Here is a 22,702-nt window from a genome sequence, read left to right on the forward strand (position 1 = left end):
TCTACATAATGTAAATAAACAAAGCAGATTTATGGGCATCTTATTCAAAGAGACCATTGACATCACTGAGAATGCAGCCTATCCATTCACTAGAGACTGGTGACATCACTGAGAATGCAGCCTATCCATTCACTAGAGACCGGTGACATCACTGAGAATGCAGCCTATCCATTCACTAGAGACCGGTGACATCACTGAGAATGCAGCCTATCCATTCACTAGAGACCAGTGACATCACTGAGAATGCAGCCTATCCATTCACTAGAGACTGGTGACATCACCGAGAATGCAGCCTATCTGTTCACTGGAGACAGGTGACATCACTGAGAATGCAGCCTATTAATTTACTAGAGACTGGTGACATCACTGAGAAACCAGCCTATCCATTCACTAGAGACCGGTGACATCACAAAGAATGCAGCCAATCCATTCACTAGAGACCGGTGACATCACTGAGAATGTAGCCTATCCATTCACTAGAGACCGGTGACATCACTAAGAATGCAGCCTATCCATTTACTAGAGACCGGTGACATCACTGAGAATGCAGCCTATCCATTTACTAGAGACCGGTGACATCACTGAGAATGAAGAATATCCATTCACTAGAGACCGGTGACATCACTGAGAATGTAGCCTATCCAGTACCAAAGGCTAGCAGCAGCCACGCTATATATCATTTATAAATGGCTTACAAGTGTGCTTTGCTTTACTTTCCATCCAGATAATCCCTTCATTTACAGACTGTGGAGTATTCTTGGTGATGTGTGAATACAGCCCACAATTTATAATGAGTTGTTTTCCTCTCCAAGTGAACCCTTTCCAGCCTCTTCATGTTTATCATCTCACCGTCTTTAGCCGGCACCAGCTAATCATTAAACGCCTGAGAGCTGCACGAGAGTTGGAACCGCTATCTGGGTGGAAAGCCGCAGCCACTGATAGCCCTGTGCTGACAGATTGCTCCTCCATTGTCTTCTGAGTAGATTCTGGTGAGAAAAATGCAGCAGTATAGACATAATATCACCAGAGATCACCATAGCCACAATACAGCCCGGAAGATGTTACCAAATGCAAAGTACACAGACCAAGAGATTAAACAGTAACTCCAGGCCAAAACTCAAATCAGAGCTGCTATTTCTATCAAGGAGACATTGACTCTCCCCTATGGTCGGAAAGGCCAATAAATTGATCTTTAATAATTTGATGCAGCCACATTTACCAGGCTTTGCCATGATGTAAGAGAAAGGTAACAGCCAGATATGATGCTGGGTATCCATGATTGAAGGAACTAAAAAGCAAAGAATGGAAGGGAAGAAATAAATGGATCTGGTTTACTTGGCCTTGATAGGCTTGTGGCTCTTGGCCTTCTTGGGCAGCAGCATGGCCTGGATGTTGGGCAGGATTCCTCCCTAGGCGATAGTGACACCACTGAGCAGCTTGTTTAGCTTCTCGTTGTTGCGTACAGCCAGTTGGAAGTGTTGGGTGATGATGCGGGTCCCGTTGCCGGCATTGCTGGTCAGTTTGAAGATTTCATCTTTGAGATACTTGAAGACGGAGGCCAGATAGATGAGAGTTCCGGCACCGACCTACTCTCCATAGTTACCCTTCCTGAGCAGATGGTGAGCATGACCGACTGGGAACTGCAGACCAGTCTGGGGCAATTGGGTCTTGGCCTTAGCTAGAGCTTTGCCTCCTTGTCTACCAGTTCCCAACGTGATTTCCTTTAACTACTGTTTGCAAACAATCATAAAACAGAAAAGTGCTAGATGATACTGGGTGCCCTCAGCCTAGAAAATTAATCTGACTTGCGGCAGCTTCTAATGCACATTGTGATAATCCCACAGTGTGCAGTGAAAGCAGAGTAAGCCTTTTTAATACAGGAAAGGAGCCTGTACTACTGTGCAAGACTGAAAGGAAGACTGGAGTTCAACCTTAATAATTTCCTACACTATCCAAAACTAAGCAAAAAAAATGGATTTAGATGGACTTTATATTGCAAAACTGCTTTTATAGCCTTTGTATAAGTTATATCATTAACACATTAAGGATTATTTTTATAGAATAGTACCCAAAACACAGCAGAGATCTGGAAGTCCAAGGGGGAAAAAAACACGGATAGCAGTTAAAACGGTTGGGAAAATCTTTGTTCATTGCTATGTATTTAATATAGGTTGTATTATACCCTGCCCCCGCCAATGCTCGGGAGCTAGAATCATATATTTAAAAAATACGTGATTTCATGCTGCAAGAGCAACCAATTCCATCACTCATTAACTGGATTATTAACAAGCTAGAACGCTGTATTTACATAGTATTTCCATGTTTACGGGCTCCTCATTGTTATGTATGGATCTCATTTTCATTAACTTCCAGCTACAATTTATTAATATGAGGACACACCTGGTTCTCAGCCAATGGGAAATGAAACAAGGTGACTCAGGTGACTAAAGCATGACCATTATCTCAAAGAACTTATCTGGATGCCTAGATATCCTGTTTAGAAAATCAATGAGGGTTTGCCGTGTTACAGGGTTTCCAAACTGTTGACAAAACTCCAGCATGCATCCTAAATCGAAGTGTATCTAAACCCAAGATTAACATTGTAGCTCACCAGCCTAGAGATGTGTTCTTGGTCAATGGGAAATTAAACAAGGTGACTTAAGGACAGCCATTATCTTGGAGAACGTACCTACTTGCCTAAGATATCCCGTTTAGAAAATAATTCATGGGGCTTTGCCCTTTCACCGGGGTTTCCCAACTGTTTGCAAAATATCAGACTGCATCCTAATTAAAAGTGTGTCTAAACCCAAGCACAACAATGTAACACATTGTGACTTAACGGTCTAGAGATGTGTACTTAGCCAATTGTAAAATAAATAAAGTGGCTCAGGTGACTCAAGCACGACCATTATCTCGGAGAACCTAGCTATAGGCCTAGATATCCTGTTTAGAAAATCAATTACGGGGCTTTGCCTTGTCGCCGGGGTTTCCCAACTGTTGGCAAAACTGCCGAGTGCATCCTAGATTGAAGTGTATCTAAACCCAAAAACAACAGTGTAATACATTGCAACTGCCTATAGATGTGTTCTTGGCCAACTGGAAATTAAATAAGGTGGCTTAGGTGACTCGACTACGACCATTATCTCGGAGCATTTACCTACTTGCTGTACATATCCTCTTTAAATGTGGGGGTGTCACCAGCTCTCCAGGTTTTCCCAACTGTTGGCAAAACTCCAGACTGCATCCTAAATTGAAGTGTATCTAAACCCAAGAACAACAATGTAACAAGTAATACATTGCAACAGTCTAGAGATGTGATTTTGGCCAACTGGAAATAGGTGACTCACATTATCTCGGAGAACTTTTCTATATGCTTAGATATCCTGTTTAGCAAATCAATTATGGGGCTTTGCCATATCACCGGGGGTTTTCAAACTGTTGGAAAAACTCGAGGCTGCTTTCTAAATTGAAGTGTATCCAAACCCAAGAACAACAATGTAATACATTGAAACAGTCTAGAGATGTGTTCTTGCCCAATGGGAGATTAAACAAGGTGGCTCAGTTGACTCTGACCATTGGTTGACTATGGCCATTATCTCTGAGAATTGACCTTCTTGCTTTAGATATCCTGTTGGCAGGTTACCGGGGTTTCCCAACTGTTGGCAAAATTCCGAATTGCATCCTAAATTAAAGCGTATCAAAACCCAAGAACAACAATGAACTTTAAATAGGCTCAACGTAAGGCTTTCCTGTGAGCATTTAAGATAAGAAACTTTTTTTTTTCCATTTTTGTAGACCACCTTAGGCAATGCGCACACATGAAGCATATCCACTATAAATGAAAGAACTGAAATCCAATGAATGAATGGGGTGGACCAGGAACAGTACAGCTGGGGAGTAAAGGGCTAGATGATGATGGACGTCTTCTAGCCAGGAAGCGAGTTTGTCTCCAAATCTACACTGTGGCTTAAGGTAAGGCTGGAGTTCAGCTTGAAACAGAAGTCATGGCTGAAAAAGACTTGGAAACTGCAATAAAATATTGAGTAAAAAAAAAAAAAACTAAATTTATTTTCCGCTCATATTTTGCAGAAAACTCATGTTTTCACCTTGTATAAGTGGATTTTAATGATTTATACACAAGCCCTGTAGTAGTACTTTATGATCAATTCAGGAAAAAATTTGGCAAAACCCAAGCCCAACTATTTAAACCCAAAAAAACAAAAACACAAAGAAACATTTGAAGATTTTCCACCGAAAGAAGGTCAAACCAAAGACACACACACTCGAGATCCCCCCCAAAAAATCTTGTCTCTGCATGAAGAAACTGTACACTGCCGGGTTTCTGCACCTTCTGAGGATACTCCTCTAAGAAATCACTTTGACTTCCAGCCAGCTCCCTGCTCCCGTCCTCCTGAAAAGCCTCATTGTTTGTGCCCAGAGGGCTTTCAACTCTCCGTATCCTGAACTTGAACCCCAAAGTTTTCTGCTGGTGAAAAGTTTGAACTGCTCTGGGCTGTGCCAGCAGTTTTGCGGTTCATAATGGGCTTCGAAATCTTGGAAGTTGGAGCGTTTCAAGGCACCCGTTCCATTGGACGGAAATAAAAGAGAAAAAAAACTTTCAAGATAAACAAAGAAGGATTAACAACCCACGGCAGGTTCAAAGAAAGTTCTCCAACTGCTTTGGAGGATAAAGTCACTTCTTGCACTTTCAAATGGTTGTTTGGTTTAGAGTTCAAACTGAAGATTAATCTAGTCACTGAAGAAAAAAAAAAAGATTTTCCTTTGGCTTCAAATCAGGAACAGTGCTGGAGTTATAAGGTATTAAACTTTGAAGAACATCTGAAATGGACAGATTGTAGACCAAGTAGTTGCCTTCAACAAGGACATAATAAACAATGCCTGAAGGAGAGGGACGCTACAGCTCCAACATGGCCAACCACTGGACATTGACCATAGTACAGTCTTATAACACTAAATATATAGAAAACTACACCTTCAACATGACTGACCACTGGACATGATCATAACCACAATTCTATTACACTCTATACATTATTATCATACAGGATTTATATAGCGCCAACAGTTTGTGCAGCGCTTTACAATGTTAGGACAGACAGTACAATTACAATACAATTCAATACAGGAGGAATCAGAGGGCCCTGCTCGTTAGAGCTTACAACCTAGGAGGGAGGGTCAAGTGATACAAAAAGGTAAAAAAAACTGTGGGGGATGATCTAATGAAGAAAATTAAAGTACAGTTGTTAGGTGGGGGCAGGATAGGTTTCTCTAAAGAGAAAAGCTTTCAGGGATCGCCTAAAAGTGGATAGATTTGGAGATAGTCTGACAGATTGGGGTAGGGAATACCAGAGGATGGGCGAGGCTCGGGAGAAGTCCTGGAGGCGGATATGGGAGGAGGTGATGAGGGAGCTAGAGAGCAGGAGGTCTTGGGAGGAATGAAGAGGACGATTTGGTTGGTATTTTGAGACTAGGTTAGTGATGTAGCTGGGGGCAGAGTTGTGGATGGCTTTGTAAGTTATTGTTAGTATTTTGAATTTAATTTGTTGGGTGATTGGCAGTCAAATGGAGGGATCGGCAGAGAGGGGTAGCAGACACTACCCCTCACTGTTTGTAAGGTGGATGAGTCTGGCAGCAGTATTCATGATGGACTGAAAGGGGGATAGTCTATTTAAAGGTAAGCCAATGAGGAGGGAGTTGCAGTAGTCGAGGCAAGAGATAACCAGGGAGTGAATCAGGAGCTTTGTAGTTTCATTGGTTAGAAAAGGATGTGGTTTGGAGATGTTGCAGAGGTTGAGGCAGCAAGCTTTGCAAAGGGATTGGATGTGGGGCCGAAAGGAGAGTTCAGAATCCAGGATAACACCTAGCACCCTGACATGTTACAAAGTTAGTCAGGGAGAGAGAGAAACTAATAAGGTGGTAATCAGAGAGAGGAAAAGGATTGTTGGAGAGGTTGCATGGAGTGCATAGGTAGGAGAATACAAGGTCAAGGGTGTTACCATCAGAGTAGAAGCCTGTACCTATACATAGAACACTACACCTCCAATATGACTGACCATGGGATATGATCCTAATACAACCCTATTAAACTCTATACAAATGGTAGACCAATCAGCAGCAGTACAATAAGGACATAATAAACAACGTCCAAAATAGGAGGACTCTACAGCTCCAATATGGCCAACCACTGGACACTGACCATAGTACAGTCTTATTACACTTGATATATAGAACACTACACCTCCAACATGACCCACCACTGGACATGATCAACATACGATTATATTATACTCTATACATAGAACATTACACCTCCAACATGTCCAACCACTGGAAATGATCATAATACGAATCTATTACACTCTATTACACGGAACACTACACCTCCAACATGACCAACCATGGGATATGATCCTAATACAACCCTACTACACTCTATACAGATAGCACACCAATTAACAGCAGTAGTTGCTTTCAACAAGGACATAATAAACAACATCCAAAGAAGGAGGACTCTACAGCTCCAATATGGCCGACCACTGGACATGATCATAAAACAATTCTATTACACTCTATACATAGAACACTACCTCCACAACATGACCCACCACTGGACACGATCATAATACAATTCTTTTATACTCTATACATAGAACACAACACCTCCAACATGTCCAACCACTGGACATGAGCATAATACAATTCTATTACGTAGAACAATACACCTCCAACATGACCAACCACTGGACATGATCAACATACAATTATATTACACTCTATACATAGAATATTACACCTCCAACATGTCCAACTACTGGAAATTATCATAATACGATTCTATTACACTCTATTACATGGAACACTAAACTTCCAACATGACTGACCATGGGATATTATCCTAATACAACCCTCTTACACTCTATACAGATAGCACACCAATCAACAGCAGTAGTTGCTTTCAACAAGGACATAATAAACAACATCCAAAGAAGGAGGACTCTACAGCTCCAATATGGCCAACCACTGGACATGATCATAAAACAATTCTTTTACACTCTATACATAGAACACTACATCTACAACACAACCCACCACTGGACACGATCATAATATAATTTTATTACACTCTATACATAGAACACTACACCTCCAACACGACCGATCACTGGACATGATCATCATACAATTCTATGGCACTCTATACATAGAACACTACACCTCCAACATGACCCACCACTGGACATGATCATAATTCAATTCGTTTACAATCTATACATAGAACACTACACCTCATGACATGACCCACATGACCCAACATGACCCACCACTGGACAAGATCATAATACAATTCTATTACACTCTATACATGGAACACTACATTTCCAACATGACCGACCACTGAACATGATCATAATACAAAACGCAACAGCCCCAACATGACCAAAAACTGGGCATTGACCATAATACAGTCCTATTACATTCAATATATAGAACACTACACCCCCACCATGACCCACCACTGGACATCATCATAATACAGTTAATTTACATTCTATACATAGAATACTACACCTCTAACATGGCCGACCACTGGACACGATCATAATACATGGCCCAACACTGTTGGTTTTACTTTTGAAAAACTTTTGATACAACTGGACAAGTTTGATACAACTGGAAAGGAACATAACAAAACCACACAAGAGCAAAGCAGACAATGTGATTCCAGCACAGCTATGTTATCCCCTTTTAACAGCACTTGAGCTGGACTCCTCTGTTGAGCCACATTGCAGGTCTTTATAAATATCTTCAGCGTTCCACTTCTTGTCTACTCTTGGCAGTGGAGAACAATACAGGACAGATTTTTGTCTTTCTGTCATAGAGGAGTTTCATGAACACAGCCTCCCCACATACTGTCTCCCATGCTAATCACAGCCCCATTCAACGCTGCCTCCAACTGAATAGAGAGCTTTGACAATGGGCCAGGGGCATACTGAGCCTGCCCCACAATGCACTTGTTCTTTCACTTGCAAAGTGCTTTTTCCACGCTCCCATTAGCGAGAGCTCATAAAACGATGCTCTGTAATTTTTGGGGACAAAACAAGTCTCGTTTTCTGCCTCGCTCTCTACAAGGAGGAACACTAAGCTACTAACTCACTAAAAAAAGGCTCAGGTAACGTCCTGTAGACCAAAAAAACTGCAACTTAATTTGCCAAAAGTAACCTTTTAGTGATCAACTTTTTACTTTTTCTTTATTTGAGTTTATTCAAAATACTCAAGATTTCCGTAGTTCCAAAAAGTTCAACGTTTTTTGAGCTTTTTTTTTTTTTTTTGGAATGACTTAACTCCTGCAAATGAAGATGTTGCTTGTTTGCGAGTTGGATTATGACATAAACACGTGGATTATGCTCCGAGATTTACGAACGACTTGCCGTTGCCAAGGAGACGTCCTTTTCAACAATGTCCATTGTGGGGGCTTTTCATGAGTATTGGTGGGAAAAAAGCGACTGGCATTCGGCTTCTGGCGGAGTGATGTGCGGGATGAATTGGCACTGACGGGGACTTTTCAATGGCCATAGCATAATATGGCATTGCCTTTTCAGAGATACTAAATTAGATCAGACAGCTAAAAGGAGCATTGTTCTGATTTTTTTTTTTTTTTTTTTTTTTAAAAAGCTCCTTCTGTGGCTGTTGATTGGCCAATCAAAGGGTCTGACGACGGATGGAACGTTGGAAAGGCTGTACTTCCCTAGAGCTGGGTATTTATAGGCAAAGCTGTCATCGACGTTGAGGACACATGACATGACTGCCCCAATTTATTGTCGATAACTGATTGAGCAATCGGCCCTCAGGCGATTTCCAGTATAGAAGACCAAACTGTTTATTATCAGCCGTGAATGGCACGACCATCGCCACATAATGTACCTGATGAATGGCCGCCAGGAAACATTGTATGGTGTGGTCTCACAGTGACTCGTTCAAACCTCTTACAGCGCCTGCGCTAAGTGTCTAAGTTACCAGTTCGGTGAGCCATCGTATAAGAGGGGCCCAGGCATCCAAAATGCTCCATCCAGAGAGCAGTGTAAGCATGCAGTATAGGAACGCCGCACACCGCCAGCTTAGGGTTTAGTGGTGTATTGAAATGGCCTCAGCCTCGGCACCTCCTTGGCAACGCCCAACGTGTTTCACCCCCCCCGGTGGGGCTTAATCGTAAAGGGTCTCTATGATTAAGCCCCTGGGGTGGGGCTAAACATGTCAGGGACCTTGGCCAAGGAAGAGCTGAGGATTAGGTTGTTTCCATGCATCAGTACATCCTGAGCTGGCAGTGTGCGGCGTCCCTATACTGCATGATTGTATGGTTTGGTGTTGGCTTTGCATCACACTTAGAGCATTAGGACTTGATTGCTTGTGCAACTTTTTATTACACTTTGACCTCTTGACATTGACTCCTGCCAATCCCTTTAAGGGGTTCTTTATGCCAGAGGCTGGTAGGCAGGCTCCTGATCATGTGATCACTGTGATTGGCTGTTAAAGTGATCACATGATCATTGAAAAGTGACCAGGAGCTGCCACCAGTGGCTCATTCACTGTGCCGGGGGTGCTCACTGGGATGGGATCTCTGCAGTCACCTCCTATATAGGTAAACCTCTTCAGGGGGATAGCCTCACTTAGGGAACTCTTAGCCAAGCCTGATAGGCCTTTCGCAACCCGTCCTTGTCCCCACCTCCATAAGGCTCAGAAAGTCCACAGCAAGCTCTAACCGGCCTCCAGCCCTGTCCAGGGCCTACAATTGCTGGCTTAATCTGCTTAGATATGGGGTATTTAGCTTCCATGCCCCAACTGATCTAGGGCTCCTCCCTGGCTTATAACTGGGCCCTGACTCATCCATGATATCACTACAGGAGGGCTTTAACTAAAAGGGGTCCTAGCACCTGATGACACTATCTTCTGTAACCAGACACTATTCTGGAACAGAAACACTTACTGGCAGATTAGCTAACTGCACCTTACTATGTAAAAAAGTGTTCCTTTAAGTGTATCCAGTCTCAATCACTTAAAGTTATTTCAAAAGTAATTTTCAATAATAAATTAGCAGTTTTCATTAAAATAATCCCTGGAGATCCTGCCATGAAGGTCTTTGTCCAGGCGCTTCCTGTTAGAGGGTAACGCGGTTTTGTCCTTGCCTCCCAGTTGTGGTCCTGCGTTGTCACTTGGTGACATGGTCTTCCTGTAGAGAATACACACATTACGCAGGCATGGTTGTCACCATCAAGAAACCCATCACGAGAAATACCATGCAGCCATTAGTGGAGTGCATGCAGGCAGGAACTGGCTGTAAAGAGGCTGCAGGAGATCAGCAGCACTAAAAATGTAATGAAAAACTTTTTACTGTACGGCATGACCATTGTTTAGGATACACAGAGCTTTAGCAAACCTAATGTCCAATCAGTTAGGGTGTACATCTGCTTTTAAGTGTTTCAAATTTAAAGTAACGGGGTGGACAAGCTGCATTTTTCAATGAAGATGAGAATTTAAAGTGGGAAATGAGAACACTTGGGGAGAAAATGGCTTTAGCCGCAGTCCTCCTGTGACTTCCTGTCAGCTGTTACAACAAAACCTGCAGCATCCTCACCGCTCCTGGACCAGAGCCAGCAAAGCCATTGAATAGAGAGCAAAAACAGCTCCAGTCCTGTACAATACAAAGAGGACAGGAAGCCAATACTCCCCTCAATAGTAAAAAAAAAAAAAAAAAAAAAAAAACAGCTAAATGTCAAGCTGTATTCAAAGAGCCCAGGAGATAATTTCTTTAAAGCTGAACACCGGACACAAAAACCTTCAGTTCAATAAATTCCTCAATACCCAAAAAGTAAATTTCCTTTGTGTGCACAAAATACCTTTGCAAACCCAGATATGACTTTGCCAAATAGAAACGACATCATCGCTGTGCTGTGCATAGCCTGTGCAGAGTTGTGCCCCAGCAGGCTCCACCCACTACAGGCTACCTGCAGAAAACTTCAGTAGGGAGGCGGAGACAAGACCAGTCCCCCTGCACAAGGAGAGAGAGAGCAGAGCTGTGGGAGGGGCCCCAGCAGGCTCCACCCACTACAGGCTGCCTGCAGAAAACTTCAGTAGGGAGGCGGAGACAAGACCAGACCCCCTGCACAAGGAGAGAGAGAGCAAAGCTGTGGGAGGGGCCCCAGTAGGCTCCACCCACTACAGGCTGCCTGCAGAAAACTACAGGAGGGGGCGGAGACCAGACCAGTCACCCTGCACAAGGAGAGAGAGAGAGCAGAGCTGTGGGAGGGGCCCCAGTAGGCTCCACCCACTACAGGCTGCCTGCAGAAAACTACAGGAGGGGGCGGAGACAAGACCAGTCACCCTGCACAAGGAGAGAGAGCGGAGCTGTGGGAGGGGCCCCAGTAGGCACCACCCACTACAGGCTGCCTGCAGAAAACTTCAGGTGCGGGCGGAGACCAGACCAGTCACCCTGCACAAGGAGAGAGAGAGCGGAGCTGTGGGAGGGGCCCCAGCAGGCACCACTCACTACAGGCTGCCTGCAGAAAAACTACAGGAGGGGGGCGGAGACAAGACCAGTCACCCTGTACAAGCAGAGAGATCAGCAGTGAGCGGTCTTTATTACAGGAAGTCTCACACTGGATTACTGCACAGATCTGGAAGAAATACACAAAGATCACCGAGATTCAAGAAGAATACCTATGATGAATGGATTCATATATATATATTTGCTTATTTTACGGAAGCTCTCATTTGTATAATTTGTATACGAAATGACAGCATTACATAATATAAATATATGTTCCTCCAGTACAACAGTCAATTCAAGTGGATCTATCATCAGATATATTCTTTCATGAGCTTTAACCAGTTAAATAAAGAGAATTATGGTGAAGGTAAAGTGTATCTAAAGTCAGTACTTTTTTAGATACACACACACACACCGTATATATAAAATAGTTACATTTATAGAATGTATAGTGTGTATTAATCTGCATATACTGTATATATATATATATATATATATATATATATATATATATATATATGTGTGTGTGTGTGTGTGTGTGTATCTAAAAAAGTACTGACTTTAGATACACTTTACCTTCACCATAATTCTCTTTATTTAACTGGTTAAAGCTCATGAAAGAATATATCTGATGATAGATCCACTTGAATTGATTGTTGTGCTGGAGGCACATTATGCTCTGAGAAAGGTGTCACTTTCACAATGTTACATTAATAGGATGTGAGAGCTACTGATCCCTCCTGTATTAAACGAATATGATGTCTGAGATTTATCGTAAATGCAGCTTTCAAAGGCCAATAAGTATAGGAAGAAATATTGTATGTTACATAATTACTAAATAGGTTCAATGCAACTATGCATTACAGGAAATCTTCAGCACTTAGCAAAATATAGAGTAAAAAAAAAAAATTAAATTAAAAAAATATATATATATAGATAGATATATATCTATATATATAGATATATATATCTATATATCTATAGATATAGATATATCTATAGATATATCTATATCTATAGATATATCTATATATATATATATATAAAATATTTTTATGTATTCAGCTTATTAAAGTAGAGCTCCACCCAAAAGGGGAAGCTCAGCTTGTCCACCACCCCCACCCCCCCTGCTGCCGCATTTGGCACCCACCTTCTGGTAGCGGGTACCTGCTTTTAACAGGTACCCGCTCCCACTGCAGGCTCAGTTTGCCGCTGTGAAGATCCATTCCCTGATTTTCTTTTATTTATAATTTTTTATATTTTGAATTATCTTGTAGCTCTGAAGGAGGAGTTTTGCCAGTGATGGCTGGTGGGTTCTTCTTTGGGGTGGCGGCAAACAAACAACACCCCCCCCGCCCCCGGGCAGCGTCGGCACTTACCCGCTAGTGCGGTAGTGTGGCGGGGTTGTGGTCCTGGAGTGCGGGCGGTCCGCTGCGGCTCCAGTGTCCGCTCCTCCAGCTTCCTCCGCCGCGTGTCTTCTGCCTAAGCGCTGGACATCCAATAGGATCGCCTGGCGCTTCGTCCAGTCTGTAAACAGGTCTCACAGACCCGCCTCCTGATTGGCGGGGAGGAATTTTAGTGTAAAAGTAGCTAAAAATCATTCGCTATGGGCACACAACTGCAATGCTCTGCGCTCGAAGCTCACCCTTTTTTTGAAGCCTATCTAATCAGGTGCTTCAAATCCCCCCCCCCCCCCGAATTGGAATCCATAGTCCGGCGACACCGATATGTAGATCAGGGGGCCAGACGCATGGATAGGGGAGGCGGCTCCCGTGCGCCCTCTATGGACGGGCCGCCGCTGAGTTTTGCCCCTGAAACGTGTTGGCTGTTTTGCAAAACATTAAAGCAGTTTTGGTCTCCTTTATAAAATTTGGTACGCCTCTGAGCAATAAAAACCAAACAGGAGGGTCCAACCCTTCCCACATCATCCTAAGTTAGCTTCAGATAAGCTAAAATGAAAAAAAAAAGTGTACAATGTACAAACTGTGTAATTATAATATATTTTACAGATGCCACACCCAGATGTTACACCCAGAAGGTAATTTTAAGAAATATGCACAAAATAAAAAAAAAAAAATCAGCTTTCGCTTGGGCCGAGTACAGAGCGTCGTGTTTCGCCGTTCACATCAAAGCTGCGCAGTCAGCCGAACGCCCTGAATTTTTTTTTTTCTTAATGCACATTTATATTTTTTTTCCAGGGAATCAAGTGGCAGAGCTCTGGAAAAATGGAAAAAAAACCCCTCTATATATCACACTACCGTCAGTTTCCAGACCATGTCAAGCGTGTCTGCGCAGTGGCCGTAACCCCCCCTCCGCAGACCAGCAGGAAGATCCGATTTCCCCCCACAGAAAGAAGAAGTAATTAAGAGCCAAAAAAAAAAATTATAAAATGAAGGAAAGAAGGGCTGAATTTCTCTTCGATGTCAGACCACAAGAAAAGCGCGGCATATTAGGCTCATTAGGCTCCCGTAATGGCCCCCCCGTCTGCCTTTTTTTGGTCTGGCTTCGGCTTATATATTGACTCTGGTTTATTGTGTTTACAGATGGTGAGTACCCAGATGGCCACAGCGAGGTGCAGAACATCTGAGCCCTGATTAGATGACATTTAGTTCGCTAAAGCTCTGTGTATTGTAAAATAATGGCTATTTTTTTTTTTTTTTACTTTTTTTTATCCTTTTTTGCTGCTAATCTCCTCCAGTCTATTTCAGCAACTCCTTGTCTGTATGCAACCTTCTAGATTGTAAGCTCTAACGAGCAGGACCCTCTGATCCCTCCTGTATTGTTTTGTATTGTAATTGTACTGTCTGCCCTCATGTTGTAAAGCGATGCGCAAACTGTTGGCGCTATATAAATCCTGTATTATAATAATAATAATACAGTTGAACCTCGGATTACGAGCATAATCCATTCCAGGAGTTCCAGGAGTATGGAATCCAAAGTACTCGCATATCAAAGCGAGTTTTCCCATTGAAGTCAATGGAAACGAAAATAATTTGTTCCGCATTGACTTCAATGGGATGCAATACCGCATGCGGCCAGAGGTGGGGGGGGCGCCGGAGAGCCTCGGAAACGGCCGGAAAGGCCCGAGGACACTTCAACTGACCTCGGCAAACGTCGGAAAGGCTCTGAAACTGAGTATTTCTGTGTATTTCCTGCTCGGCTCCGACGCCCCCGCACGTCAGGCCAAATGCAGTACTGCAGGCCCTATTAGGTTGAATTCTGCTCGTCTTGCGAGACAACACTCACAAACCGAGTCAGAATTTTTTTGAAAAAAGTTGCTCGCAAATCAAAACGCTCTCAAACCAAGTTACTCTTAAACCGAGGTTCCACTGTAATAATCACTCCGCCAGCTGCTCATCATTTTCAGATGATCTGAGCCAAGCCATCCGTGTGCTGCTGTGGCCGCTGTGGCTGTGTCGGGTGTTGGCAAGGGAGCCCATCCACGCTCCTAATAACAAGATTATAACCGACTGCAAGACACACTCTGAAGACGTCACTACTTTGTAAAATCTTTAACCAGTAGCAGCAAATAGCATGCCCCTGTCTTGTTATTGGCCCCCGGTGACGCGTTTCACCGTGATGATCTGTACCAGGGATCTTCAAACTAGGGCCCTCTAGGTGTTGCAGAACTACACATCCCATGAGGCATTGTGAAACTATGACATTCACAGACATGACTAGGCATGATGGGAATTGTAGTTCCTGAACAGCTGGAGGGCCATAGTTTGAAGACCCCTGATCCGTCGAATTGAGCCCATCAGGGTGAAACGCGTCGTTCCTAGGTGCAGACGTGCTGTATGCTGCCAGAGCTGCTGTTAGAAACCATGCTGCCCCGTACAGCCTTCCTGACACGCCCCCCCCCCTCCCGGGGTGCAGCGGAAGAGCTCTACTGGCTTTATCCGCCTGTGCCCCGCAAATTTAAAAAAAAATCCCTCCTCTGCTCCCACCTCCTGGGCCCCTCTGTTGACATGATAAGGGCCCAGGGAAATGTAATTTAAGTCTTGATTAGCAAGTAGGAGCGGGGGTGTGGTCTAGCAAATCTCCGTTTATTCTTTTAGGCAGAAATGAACAATAAAGCTACCCTGGACCCCCCCCCCCCCCGTTTAGCAGATGAGGCCTGGGCCCAGTACAACAGGACCAGTTGTACTGCCTTATCAGCAGGCCCTGTATGTTGCTTGTGGTTGAATAAAGCTTGGCCTGGTCATGAATGGGGGGTAAATCTTTCAGAGCTGTAGTGGTTAAAAAGTAGCTTTTTCCTTAGTAAATATAGAGTTATAGTTTTTGTTTTTTTTTACTTGAAGTTCTACTTTCCAAAATGTTGGCTCCTCCCAGCCCCGCAAAGGATTAAGCACTTACTGCCCTACATTGCTAGGCTAAAATTCTTCCAGATGGTCCTCAAACCTCTTCCACGGCACTAAGACAGGAAAAGAGAAACATTTCTGTAAATATTATTAACTGGGTGGGTGAAATTAGTTCAGTCTGCCGCTCCGCATTGGTGAAATGCCTAGGATTTTCCGACCAACTTTAATTTCGTGATACCATCTAAGAAAATGTTTAGCTGGAAAATGTCATTTCTGAAAGTCCTCTAATCATGGCTGCGTGCACAGCGCTGGATGGCTCACAAGTGTTTGCACCTGTCAATCTTTCACCGCCTCAACTAAAGTCCTGGACCTACACACAGAGCTGAGCAAACGGGGGTTCCTGGGGGGGGAGCGGGGTGCCAGAGTCCATTATATCCACCTCTCCTTGGTTGTGCATAGCTGTACCAGGCTGCGCAACCTCAAGCTCACCCCATACTGACCAAAAATGCTTCAGATGCATTTTCAGAGCATTTTCAGGACATTTTCCAGGGTGGTCAATGAGAAAGTTAAGTGGTTTTGTGCATTTTTTAAAAATGATTATAGCCAAGAAATAAATATTTTTTTGCTTTTTTTATACATTTTTTTGATTTTTTCTATTTTTTTTTTTTTTTTTTTATGAATTATATAAGGTTTTGTTATATATATTTTTAATGAAATAATATATGAAAAAATGATGCAGTTTTAATTTGGGTAGCATCTTCAGAGCTAGGCTCCTTTTCACATGTTATCTCTGTCTCCTTACTACCTGTTGTTTACAGTGCTCAGTAGCTAAAGCTGAAAATTTGCACACCCAAGATCCTCATCCAAGGACACAGCGAGAGACACAAAGCCTGAAAGGGAGGTACTTCTGGTGTGATTTCTCTTAAAGCTCAACCCCGGGAAATTCTAAATGTATCCCTTGCATGTGGTGCTGCGCCTACAATGCAAGGGTTAATTGCTCATTTCGTTCTAGGAGACGTGTTAAATAAAGCGTACTTGCCATTTTATCCTCTGTCTTCTTACTAACTGTTGTCTACAGTGCTCGGTAGCTAAAGCTGAAATTTGCACACACAAGATCCTCATCAGAGGATTCAGTGAAGGACACTGTGCCTAAAATCAAGTTACTTCTGGTGTGAGTTCTCCCTAAACTCAACCCCGGGAAATTCGTAACTGTGCTCAGTAGCTAAAGCTGAAATTTGCTCATCCAAAGACTCAGCGAGAGAGACTAAGCCTGAAAGGGAGGTACTTCTGGTGTGATTCCTCTTAAGGCTCAACCCCCGGGAAATTCGAAATGTATCCCTTGCGTGTGGTGCTGCGCCTACAATGCAAGGGTTAATTGCTCATTTAGTTCTAGGAGACTTGTTAAATAAAGCGTACTTGCCATTTTATCTTCTGTCTTCTTACTAACTGTTGTCCACAGTGCTCGGTAGCTAAAGCTGAAATTTGCGCACACAAGATCCTCATCAGAGGATTCAGTGAAGGACATTGTGCCTGAAAGCAAGTTACTTCTGGTGTGAGTTCTCTTAAAGCTCAACCCCGGGAAATTGCAAATGTATCCCTTGCATCTGGTGCTGCGCCTACAATGCAAGGGTTAATTGCTCATTAAGTTCTAGGAGACTTGTTAAATAAATATACTTGCTATTTTATCCTCCGATTTCTTACTAACTGTTGTTTACAGTGCTCAGTAGCTAAAGCTGAAATTCACACACACAAGATCCTTATCAGAGGATTCAACAGGGGGCATCATTCTGGTATGATTTCTCTTAAAGCGGAACCCTGGTAAAATTAATCCTTGCAGTAGGCCTGTGCTCATTTAGGTCTAGGGGACTTGTTAAAGAAGATTTACCTACCCATCTTCTCCCTTACACGTAATTACCATGTTGTCCTCTGTCTCCATACTGCCTGTTGTTTACAGTGCTCAGTAGCTAAAGCTGACATTTTCACACACAAGATCCTTATCAGAGGATTCAATGGTGGACATTGTGCCTAAAAGTGAGCTACTTCTGGTGTGATTTTTCTTAAAGCTCAACCTTGGGAAGCTAAAAAAATTAACCCTTGTAGTGGGGCTGTGCCCACACTGCAATAGCTAATTACTCATTTAGTTCTAGGAAACTTGTTAAATAAAACTTACTTGCAATGTTCTCCTCTGTCACCTTGCTACCTGTTGTTCACAGTGCTCAGTAGCTAAAACTCTAGAATTCGGTCTAGTGGACTTATTAAAGAAGATTCATTTACCCATCTTCGCCCCTACTCTATAGCTGTCTAAGGTCTTGACTTCATCAACAGCAATGCAGAGTCCATAAGCCTGCATTGGATGTAATGATGCCAAGGAACAGTTCACTGCTGGAATGTGAGCGCCATCTGCTGGAGGAACTGACAATCAGGTAAGTAAAAGTGCTTCTCCTATACCAGGGATCTTCAAACTACGGCCCTCCAGCTGTTGCGGAACTACACATCCCATGAGGCATTGTAAAACTCTGAGATTCACAAGCATGATGGGGATTGTAGTTCCTGAACAACTGGAGGACCATAGTTTGAAGACCCCTGTCCTACACCCTAGACCAGTAATGGAGAACCCCAAATGTTTTGGAACTACATTTCCCATGATGCTCAACTACATTGCAGAGTGCATGAGCATCATGAGAAATGTAGTTCCAAAACATCTGTGGTGCCAAGGTTCGCCATCACTGCCCTAGACTAAATGAGCAATTAACCTTTGCAGTGTGGGCACAGCCCCACTACAATTGGATAATTTTCAAGTTTCCCAGAGTTGAACTTTAAGCTAGCCCATAATGCTCTGGGATTCCTTGTTCATGTATTAAATATTAACGCGGAACCAAATTCTCCTATCCTTTTCAGCCAAGTTAAATGCCATCTTAGTCTCTGTTTGATCTGCAACTGCCATGTTTCTGCACATGTGACCACCAATGATCACCAGCCATTGGTTGATTTGACAGTTTGGTTGAGAGCACAAGCAAATGTGACAGTTAGCGATCCTGGGATGCCTTAAATGTAACTGTTTTTTTAAACCATTCAATCAGCAGGTTTAGTTCCACTTAAAGTTATAAACAAAGATAGACACTAAACTATTCAGAACTTTAAAAAAATAAACAAAACCGACCCAAAGTTTCTTATTAACTTTTGCTTTAGGGATCAAGTCCTCATTGTCACCTGAATGTCTCTTTGGGCTTTTAGCTACAGTCCTCACCAATCCAAAGAGAGTGCATAGCTAAAGGAAGAACTATTCTATACAATTCTGGAGGACTGTGTACTATGAATACACATGAGAGTTTAGGAAGAACATGTTTAGATATTATATGGAAACCGGTGGTGCTGCACGTGCCAACACTTTAAGAAAAGGGAAGATGGCCCTGGATTTTGCACCTTCAAAAACAAGTAACAGTGCAAGGGCCTGCCTGATTGCATACAATTGAAAGTGTTTAGGTTTGACCTCATATTATATGGTTTTGGTAAATCGAAAGGAACATTGTACAAGAAGATTGTATAATGTATAGCCAGACTTATCATAAAAGGTTTTCTTTGAAGGCGGCTCAAAACCGAACACACTTTTTGAGTATTTTAGGGCCTTCTTATCTACCAGGCTACAAAATAGCTGGTAGAAGTCTTAAACCAAACATCACAATCATTACCATGTCCACTCGTTGAGTAGGCAATTTTCTGTTGTTCACCAATTTTAAGATCATTTCTAAATTTGTGTATCAATTCTATAAGAAAAAAAGTCACCGTAGAAAAGCAGCTGTATAGAACATGTTTTTTTTTTTTTTTTTTTGGAAGACATGTTTGTTTGGTCTGCTATGGTCGTCTCGCTGCACCAGGATACCTGTTCTTTGTAATTGACACCCCAAGCTGTCTCCATGTCCAGCTTGTTATGCAAATGCGAATGTTGTCTTGCCTTGTAGAAACTCTTTAAGATGCACCACATTCACTAATTAATCCTTTGTCAAGGCGATCCATTGAAGCTGCATCAATTCAAACTTGACAGTTAAGTAGGCTAATCATAATTATGTCACTAATTATCATTATGTACATGACAAGTGACGAGCAGATGATGCTCTTCAGTGTGACCTTAAATAACCGGTAAATAAGCTCATTTTTTTCCCGGTATCATACAAGGTATGTGGTAACTGTTAAACCAAATGATGACTATGCACCCTAGTGGACTGAGTCAATGAGCTGTCTGTGGACAGGGTGAGTTTTGCACTGAATGCAAAGTTTGTAGACAAGAAAATTATCTCCTACCATTTCAGGCTTAGGAATTTGTCAGTAATGAAGAGCTGAATTTGCTAATTAAATGCTTACCACCCCCTGACAAAGCAAACATCTTGATGACAGCCAGTTTCTCCCCATCTTGATTTACGGATCCAGCCTATCACGTCTACTACAGTGATAAAAGTTTGACCTAGGAAGCCCAGGAGTCTCCAAAATTTCAGCTGGGCACCAGAAGTACAAAAGGTTGTCTATCCAAATGTTTTCCAGTGATCTGTAGCAAGACTACCCCATGGAGCTTCAACAACACTCAAGTGTCAGAACTAGACTTCGAGCCAGCATGGGTTGGCCAAGACCAAAATCCAGTTGGCAAATTCAGACGTCAACTTAAGGAATCGTAAAGAGACTTATTAAGTCTGACACCTCTTTCTTTAAAGTTTAGAATGGGGTCATTTTGACACCAAATATTATGGTTTGAAGTTAAAAGGTAGAGACAGCCAAGTTTCATAATCTCTAGTCACAGCGAGGGGGATTTACTAAAACTGGAGCATGCAAAACCTGGTGCAGCTCTGCATAGAAGCCATTCATTTTCCAGGTTTTATTGTCAAAGTTTAATTGAAAAAGCTGAAGTTAGAAGCTGCTTGGCTTCACCAGATTCTGAGTGCTCCAATTTTAGTAAATCTTCCCCATAAAGTTTTAATGTTGGCGCTATGAATAACTGTTTTGCAGTTACTGCTTAGGTGAAAATAGATATCAGGATCTTTATATCTTCTAAGGATACGCATTACTAGTCAACACATCATTGGCATTGTCCAACAGCGCCTGCATGGTGTCACTCGATACCTCTTGCACGTTGAGAATGTGAACATCTTATTTCATAGCTACCAGCAGTAAATGAGCATTGGGAAAATCCAGTGACAGTAAAACCATCTTCGAGGGAACCGGATAACGATAAACTGGTCATAGGGACATTAAGACAACTGTCACCATTGATAAGCACAAATTGCTCCCTAGTAGACTGCAGAAAGCCTTTGGTAATCAAGTAAAACCCCTTATTAACTAATGAAGAGCATCATTACTTTCTCCATTAATGGATGGCTACTATGGTACAACCCTCTTCTACACCCTAGTAGACTGAACATCAATTTGCTGCAAAAAAAATTGTCCACCCATCAAACTTAAACCATTATACCCAGCTTGATAACAAGCTTTGGATTATCATTTAAAGATTACCTAGCAGTTTTAGTGGACGGTTTTGGATTAAATCCTATATTTGGAAAGTATACAGTGTACAACTCCCAAGTGAAGAGCACAATCTTATCTGTAGAATTTAAGAACATGATAGCATTATCCAGACTCAGCACCTTTAATCTAGATGTACACTAATCTGATTGTGAACACACCATGGCCAAACCAAACAGCTGACAGCGAGGCCAGCAAAACCAACGTTTGTGCAAATGCCAAGACTTTTGTTTTTCAGCACAGTTGATCTTTTTGACACAAACTTTTTGCAAACTTTCTAAGTTGAAAAATTGATTTCAGCAACCTATGGTCCAGTGCTGGCAGAGGCAAGACTTCCTCGCCCTATACGGGATGGCCACGAGCCAAAATTCGACTGCACGTCAGGCGGACCCTTAACTAAGTTTAAAGAGCCTAATTCCACTCAATCCCCAGAACTCTCAGTTGCACGAAACAATACGAACCAGATGTCAATTATGTAATGATTTATGAGTTCAGTTCTTTCTTGGAGACCTGCTCAGTTACCTAAGCAAACTCCAAATACTCCACATCACCCTCGGCTTCTCGCTGCCACAATGCCTTGTAGCTTAGCAATAAAATCTAGCAATTCATACTAGTGTTTCATATAAACATTGCAAGCGTGACCTTTGGAGTAGGATGGCTGTGACAGAGTGTTTTAAAGCTATGAATAACGCATAAGGCATTTGGCCATAAAAGAAATGGACAGTATGGCAGACTTGCAATGTGCAGACTGACATTGACAACCCGGTTGGGTTTAGTCAAGTTGAAACAGCTGCAGGTGCAAGTCGGTTATTCAAAAACATGGGTCAATGACTATTTTTACAAAAATTCTGCCTGCATGTGGAGGAGGTACTGCCTTGCACAATGTGGGGAGATCTATACAAGAGTGAAAAAGTGCAAAGTTTTGCTTTGAAGCCACAGAGATCTGATAAGAGACCAACAACCCTAACAGAGGTTCACTGCAGCTTCTCAACTGAAACCAAAGCCTGCAACTATTGATCCAACTGTCAGCTCCTTCCATTGCTTCAGCAGAGTAGCCTGTAACCTATAGGGGATTAAGAACCTCTCAGCCATGCAAAATTCCCCCCCTTCTGCCCTAGGACCACACAGCCTGTACAACTTAATTTTCTAAGGTTTGCCCACAGAAAGCTCTTAACACATGGCAGGGAAAAAAATGGTATTTGGGATGTTTATGTACATCGAAAAAAAATCTGCACACAAAAAATTAATGAATAACAAATGTAAAAAAAGTTACAACTGTAAAGCTCTCTCTGCATTTCCTTCTTTCTATATGTATATAAACATACAAAGA

At 42.5% G+C, this 22,702-nt stretch overlaps 1 protein-coding gene and 1 pseudogene across 2 annotated transcripts in view; both read right to left on the reverse strand.

The window, feature by feature from the left end:
* PLPP3 (phospholipid phosphatase 3) overlaps positions 1 to 22,702 on the reverse strand; it is an 88,220-nt gene that overhangs the window by 62,675 nt on the left and 2,843 nt on the right. The gene's annotated exons all lie outside the window — the stretch shown is intronic.
* Positions 477 to 10,955, reverse strand: LOC141102418 (histone H2A type 2-B-like; annotated as a pseudogene).

This window comes from Aquarana catesbeiana, linkage group LG07, assembly GCF_042186555.1.
Source record: "Aquarana catesbeiana isolate 2022-GZ linkage group LG07, ASM4218655v1, whole genome shotgun sequence".
Taxonomy (NCBI): Eukaryota; Metazoa; Chordata; class Amphibia; order Anura; family Ranidae; genus Aquarana; species Aquarana catesbeiana.